The following is a 5,000-nucleotide window of genomic DNA, read 5'->3' as shown; positions in this document are numbered from 1 at the left end:
CGAGCAACGGACTGGCTCACACCGTTCTGCATCCGACTGGGGCACATTGCCGGCCTCCATCCGCTTCCCTCCCGGCAATTTCAAGCACTCTTTAACTCTCTTTTCAAAGTCCTTTGCATCATTCCCTCGCGGTACTTGTTCGCTATCAGTCTCTCACCCGTATTTAGCCTTGGATGGAATTTACCACCCGATTAGGCTACATTCCCAAACAACCCAACTCGCCGACAGTGCCTCGTGGTGCAACAGGGTCCAGGCCCGACGGGGCTCTCACCCTCTTCGGCGCCCCCTTCCAGGGGACTTGGGCCTGGTCCGTCGCTGAGGACGCTTCTACATACTACAATTTGACAGGCGCGGCCGTCGATTTTCATGCTGGGCTCTTCCCAATTCACTCACCGTTACTAGGGGAATCTTGGTAAGTTTCTTTTCCTTTGCTTACTGATATGCTTAAACTCAGCAGGTACTCATGCTTGACTTGGGGACGCGGTAGAGATGCAGCAATGCCCGCACTGTGGCGGGCTGCTAAGCCTAGAATAAAGTTCCTCGCAAGGAATCGTTCGATCGACGCAAACCAACGTCGGCCTTTGCGAGCCACTGCTCGTCGTGACGGATCGACGGACCTCCTGGTCATTTTAGCCAACCGCGCGCCACTTGTAGACACGGACGGCCATCTCCGCTCCTCGCCGGGGAGGGAAAAATTTTCTAGTGCGACGCCCAAGCAGACGTGCCCTTGGCCGAGGCCTCGGGCGCAACTTGCGTTCAAAGACTTGATGATTCATGAGATTCTACAATTCACACTAAGTATCGCATTTCGCTACATTCTTCATCGTGGCGAGAGCTGAGATATCCGTTGACTTGGTGGGAGTACTTGGTGGGGTGACTTGATGAATGCACTTGAAGGGTCAACTTGGTGGGGTGACTTTATGAACGGACCTAAAGAGTTGACGTGGTGAGAGTGCTTGGTGGGGTGACTTGATGAACATAGTTAAAGAGTCAACTTGGTGAGAGTACTTGGCCGGGTGACTTGATGAACGCACTTGAAGAATCAACTTGGTTAGAGTACTTGGTGGGGTGACTCGATGAACGGACTTAAAGATTTGACTTGGTGGGCCGAACTGGTGGGGTGACTTGATGAACGAACTTAGAGAGTCAACTTGGTGAGACTACTTGGTGACTTGGTGGGCCGACCTGGCTGGGTGACTTGATGAACAAACTTAAAGAGTCGACTCAGTGAGAGTGCTCGGTGGGCTGACTTGGTCATGTGACTTGATGAACGGACTTAAAGAGTCGACTTGGTGGGCCGACTTAGCTAGGTGACTTGATGAACGAACTTAAAGAGTCGACTTGGTGGGTCGAACTAGCGAGGTGACTTGGTGAGAGTACTTGGTGGGCTGACCTGGCAAGGTGACTTGATGAACGAACTTAGAGAGTCGACTTTGTGAGAGTACTTGGTGGGTCAAACTGGTAGGGTGACTTGATGAATGAACTTAAAGAGTCGACCTGGTGAGAGAACTTGGTGGGCCGAGCTGGCGGGGTGAATTGATGAACGAACCTAAAGAGCTGACTTTGTGAGAGTACTTGGTGGGCCGACCTGGCGGGGTGAGTTGATGACCGAACTTAAAGGGTCGACTTTGTGAGAGTACTTGGTGGGCCAACCTAGCAGGGCAACTTGATGAACGAACTTAAAGAGTCAACTTGGTGAGAGTACTAGATGGGGTGACCTGATGAAAAAACCTAAAGAGTCAACCTGGTGAGAGTACTTGGTGGGCCGACCTGGCGGGGTGACTTGGTGAGCAAACTTAAAGAGTCGACTTGGTGAGAGTAGTTGGTGGGCTGACCTGGCGGGGTGACCTGATGAACGAACTTAAAGAGTCGACCTGGTGGGCCGACTTGGTAGAGTGACTTCATGAACGAACTTAAAGAGTCCACTTGGTAGGCCGACCTGGCGGGGTGACTTGATGAACGAACTTAAAGATTCGACTTGGTGAGATTAATTTGTGGGCTGACCTAGCAGGGTGACTTGATGAATGAACTTAAAGAGTCAACTTGGTGGGGTGACTTGATGAATGCACTTGAAGGGTCGACTTGGTGGGGTGACTCTATGAACGGACCTAAAGAGTTGACTTGGTGAGAGTACTTGGTGGGGTGACTCGATGAAAGGACTTAAAGAGTCAACTTGGTGAGAGTACTTGGTGGGGTGACTTGATGAACGCACTTGAAGAATCGACTTGGTTAGAGTGGGGCTAATGAGGCAATGTTGTGAGTGGGCCTAACAGGGTGAGTTGGTGGGGCAACTTGGCAAGTGGTATTAGAGAGCCAACGTGGTAAGGCGACTCGGCGAGTTGGTTTGTTGAGATGACATGGTGAGCTGACTTGGCGAGTCGACCTGGCGAGCAAACTTAAAGAGTTGACATGGCAACATACTCGAGTCGACTTAGTGAGGCGACCTGGCGAGCGGGCTCAAAGAGTCAACATGGTGAGGTGACTCATTGAGTCAATATGGTGAGGTGAGTCATGGTGAGGAGCTATCCTTAAGGCGACTTGGTGGGCCTACTTGATTAGCCAACTTGGTGAGCCGACCTGACGAGCTGACACGGTGAGCGGGCTTAAAGAGGCGACGACTTGCTAGGGTAAGTCGACAAGCCAACTTATCGAGGTGAGATGGTGAGTCGACTTGTTGAGCTGACTTGGTGAGCGCACTTAAAGAGTCAACTTTGTGAGGTGACTCAGCGTGTTAGCCCACTGATGCGACTTGGGCGGGCTGACCTGGCGAACGAACTTAAAGAGGCGACTTGGGCGGGCTGACCTGGTGAGCGAACTTAAAGAGTTGACTTGATAATGTACTTGAACAACCGACTTGGTGAGCTGACATGGTGAGTGGGCTTAGAGAAGCAACTCGATGGGGCAACTTGGCGAGCACACCTACTGGGGCAAGGTAGTAAAATGACTAGGTGATTCGACTTGGTGAGCTGACTTAGGGAGCTGACTTGGTGAGCAAACTTAAGGGGTCAACTTGGTGAGGCAACCTGAATAGTCGACTCGGTGAGCTAACTTGGGGAGCTGACATGGTGAGCGGTCTTAAAGAAGAGGTGACCTAGTGGGGCAACCTAGTGAGGCGAGACGGTAAGTCATCTTGGTGAGCCGGCTTGACGAGCTATGAGCGGACTTAAAGAGTCAATTCTTGATTTGGCGAAGACCACATGGTTAGATGACTTGGTGAGCTGACCTGGCTAGCAAAATTGGCAAGAAAACTTATAGAATCGACTTGCTGTCCCCAGCTAGGATCGCACGCCTGGGTCGACCCAACTTGGGTCACCCGACTAGGTCAACCCATCTCCGTCACCCTAGCCTCGGGCGACCCGACTGGGTCGCCAGAGTGGGTCGACGAGGGAAAAAAAGAAAAAAAACAAAAAAAATCATGGGAGGCCCGGTACAGTGAAAAGCGCTAAATTTTGGGCATTACAAAAAAAAAGAAAACAAGTTACCCGCTTTTGGATCACGCACAAGTTTTAGTTCACATATTGTCGTGCTGACTCGAGGCGTTACGCCTAGCTAGCCAGATTCGAGGTAGGGTAGTCGAAACGATCTGATTTGAGAATTTTCTTTATAAAAAGAGATCATGATAGGCCTCATAAGACAAAAAAGAATGAAATTTTGGGAGTTCAAAAAAAAATGTTACCCAGTTTTGGATCGCGCACAGGGATTGGGTCACGTAGCATCGAGGTGCCCTAGGTTACATGATTCGAGCAAAAAGTCGACGGTGGCATGAGTCGTGCAAAAACATTGGAGGCCATTAAGGCTCGAGGTGCTTTGAGTCGAGGTTGCCGAGGCGGGTCGAGTTGAAAACTTTGGGCGTTAACCAAAAAGAAAAAGTTAACCACTTTTGGATCATGTACACGGCTCGGGGCACTTAGAATCAAGTCGAGCACGGTGACATGAGTCGTGCAAAAAATTTGGAGACGACTCGAGTCGAGGCATCTGACTCTATTCGAGTTCAAAACTTTGGGACTTGACAAAAAAAAGAAAAAAGAAAAAGCTACCCGATTTTGGATCACGTAAGTGACTCGGGCCACTCAAAATCAAGGCGAGTGCGATTACATGAGTCGAGTGAAAAAAAAAATGGAGGCAGTTAAGGCTCAAGGCAATTCGAGTCGGGGTAGCTGAGTCGATTTGAAAACTTTGGCCGTTAGCCAGAAAAAGAGTTAATCACTTTTGGATCACGTACATGACTTGGGGCGCATAGAATCAAGTCAAGCACGGTGACATGAGTGGTTTGAAAAAATTGCAGGCGATTAAGGCTCGAGGCGATTTGAGTTGGGGTTGCTGACATGATTCGGGTTGAAATCTTTGTGTGTTAACCAAAGAAGGAAGAAGTTAACTACTTTTGGATCACGTACATGACTCGGGGCACCAAGTTGAGCACGGTGACATGAGTCCTGCAAAAAAATTGGAGGCGGTTAAGGCTCGAGGCGATACGAGTCGAGGTTGCCGACATAATTTGGGTTGAAAACTTTGGGCGTTAACCCAAAAAAAGAGTTGACCGCCTTTGAATCATGCACATGACTCGGCGCACTTAGAATCATGTCGAGCATGGTGACATGATTCGTGCAAAAAAATTGGAGGCGGTTAAGGCTCAACGCGATTCAAGTCGGGGTTCGGGTAGTTGGGGCAATTCATGTCGGGGTTGCCGACACGGTTCGAGTTGAAAACTTTGGGCATTAACCCCAAAAAAAAAAAAAGGTTGACCTCTTTTGGACCACGTACATGACTCGGGGCACTTAGAATCAAGTCGAGCACGGTGACATGGGTTGTACGAAAAATTCGGAGGCGATTCGAGTCGGGGTAGCCAACTCGATTTGAGTTGAAAACTTTGGGCGTTAACCAAAAAAATAAGTTGATCAATTTTGGATCACGTACATGAGTCGTCTGCGCTCGCAAAAATTACAAAACCCAGGGACGTGCCTGGAATTTGCAGTCGGAAGATTTTTCTGCCCTCACGAAAA

At 49.6% G+C, this 5,000-nt stretch overlaps 2 non-coding genes across 2 annotated transcripts in view; both read right to left on the bottom strand.

Annotated features, from left to right (window-relative positions):
- Positions 1-481, bottom strand: part of LOC149579033 (25S ribosomal RNA) — a 3,402-nt gene extending 2,921 nt beyond the window's left edge. Inside the window, exon 1 of the ribosomal RNA XR_016357852.1 lies at positions 1-481. This exon is cut by the window's left edge and continues 2,921 nt beyond it. This is a non-coding gene — a ribosomal RNA (25S ribosomal RNA).
- A 224-nt stretch (positions 482-705) lies between these two features.
- Positions 706-859, bottom strand: LOC149579032 (5.8S ribosomal RNA). The gene has a single exon (XR_016358168.1). It is a non-coding gene; the product is annotated as a 5.8S ribosomal RNA (ribosomal RNA).
- Positions 860-5,000: the final 4,141 nt, after the last annotated feature.

Source organism: Cupressus sempervirens, chromosome 1, assembly GCF_028749045.1.
Source record: "Cupressus sempervirens isolate cs-2001-9-10 chromosome 1, ASM2874904v1, whole genome shotgun sequence".
In the NCBI taxonomy this organism is placed as follows: domain Eukaryota; kingdom Viridiplantae; phylum Streptophyta; class Pinopsida; order Cupressales; family Cupressaceae; genus Cupressus; species Cupressus sempervirens.
The sequence above is the reverse complement of the archived record's forward strand: the minus strand, read 5'-3'. Positions and strand labels throughout refer to the sequence as shown.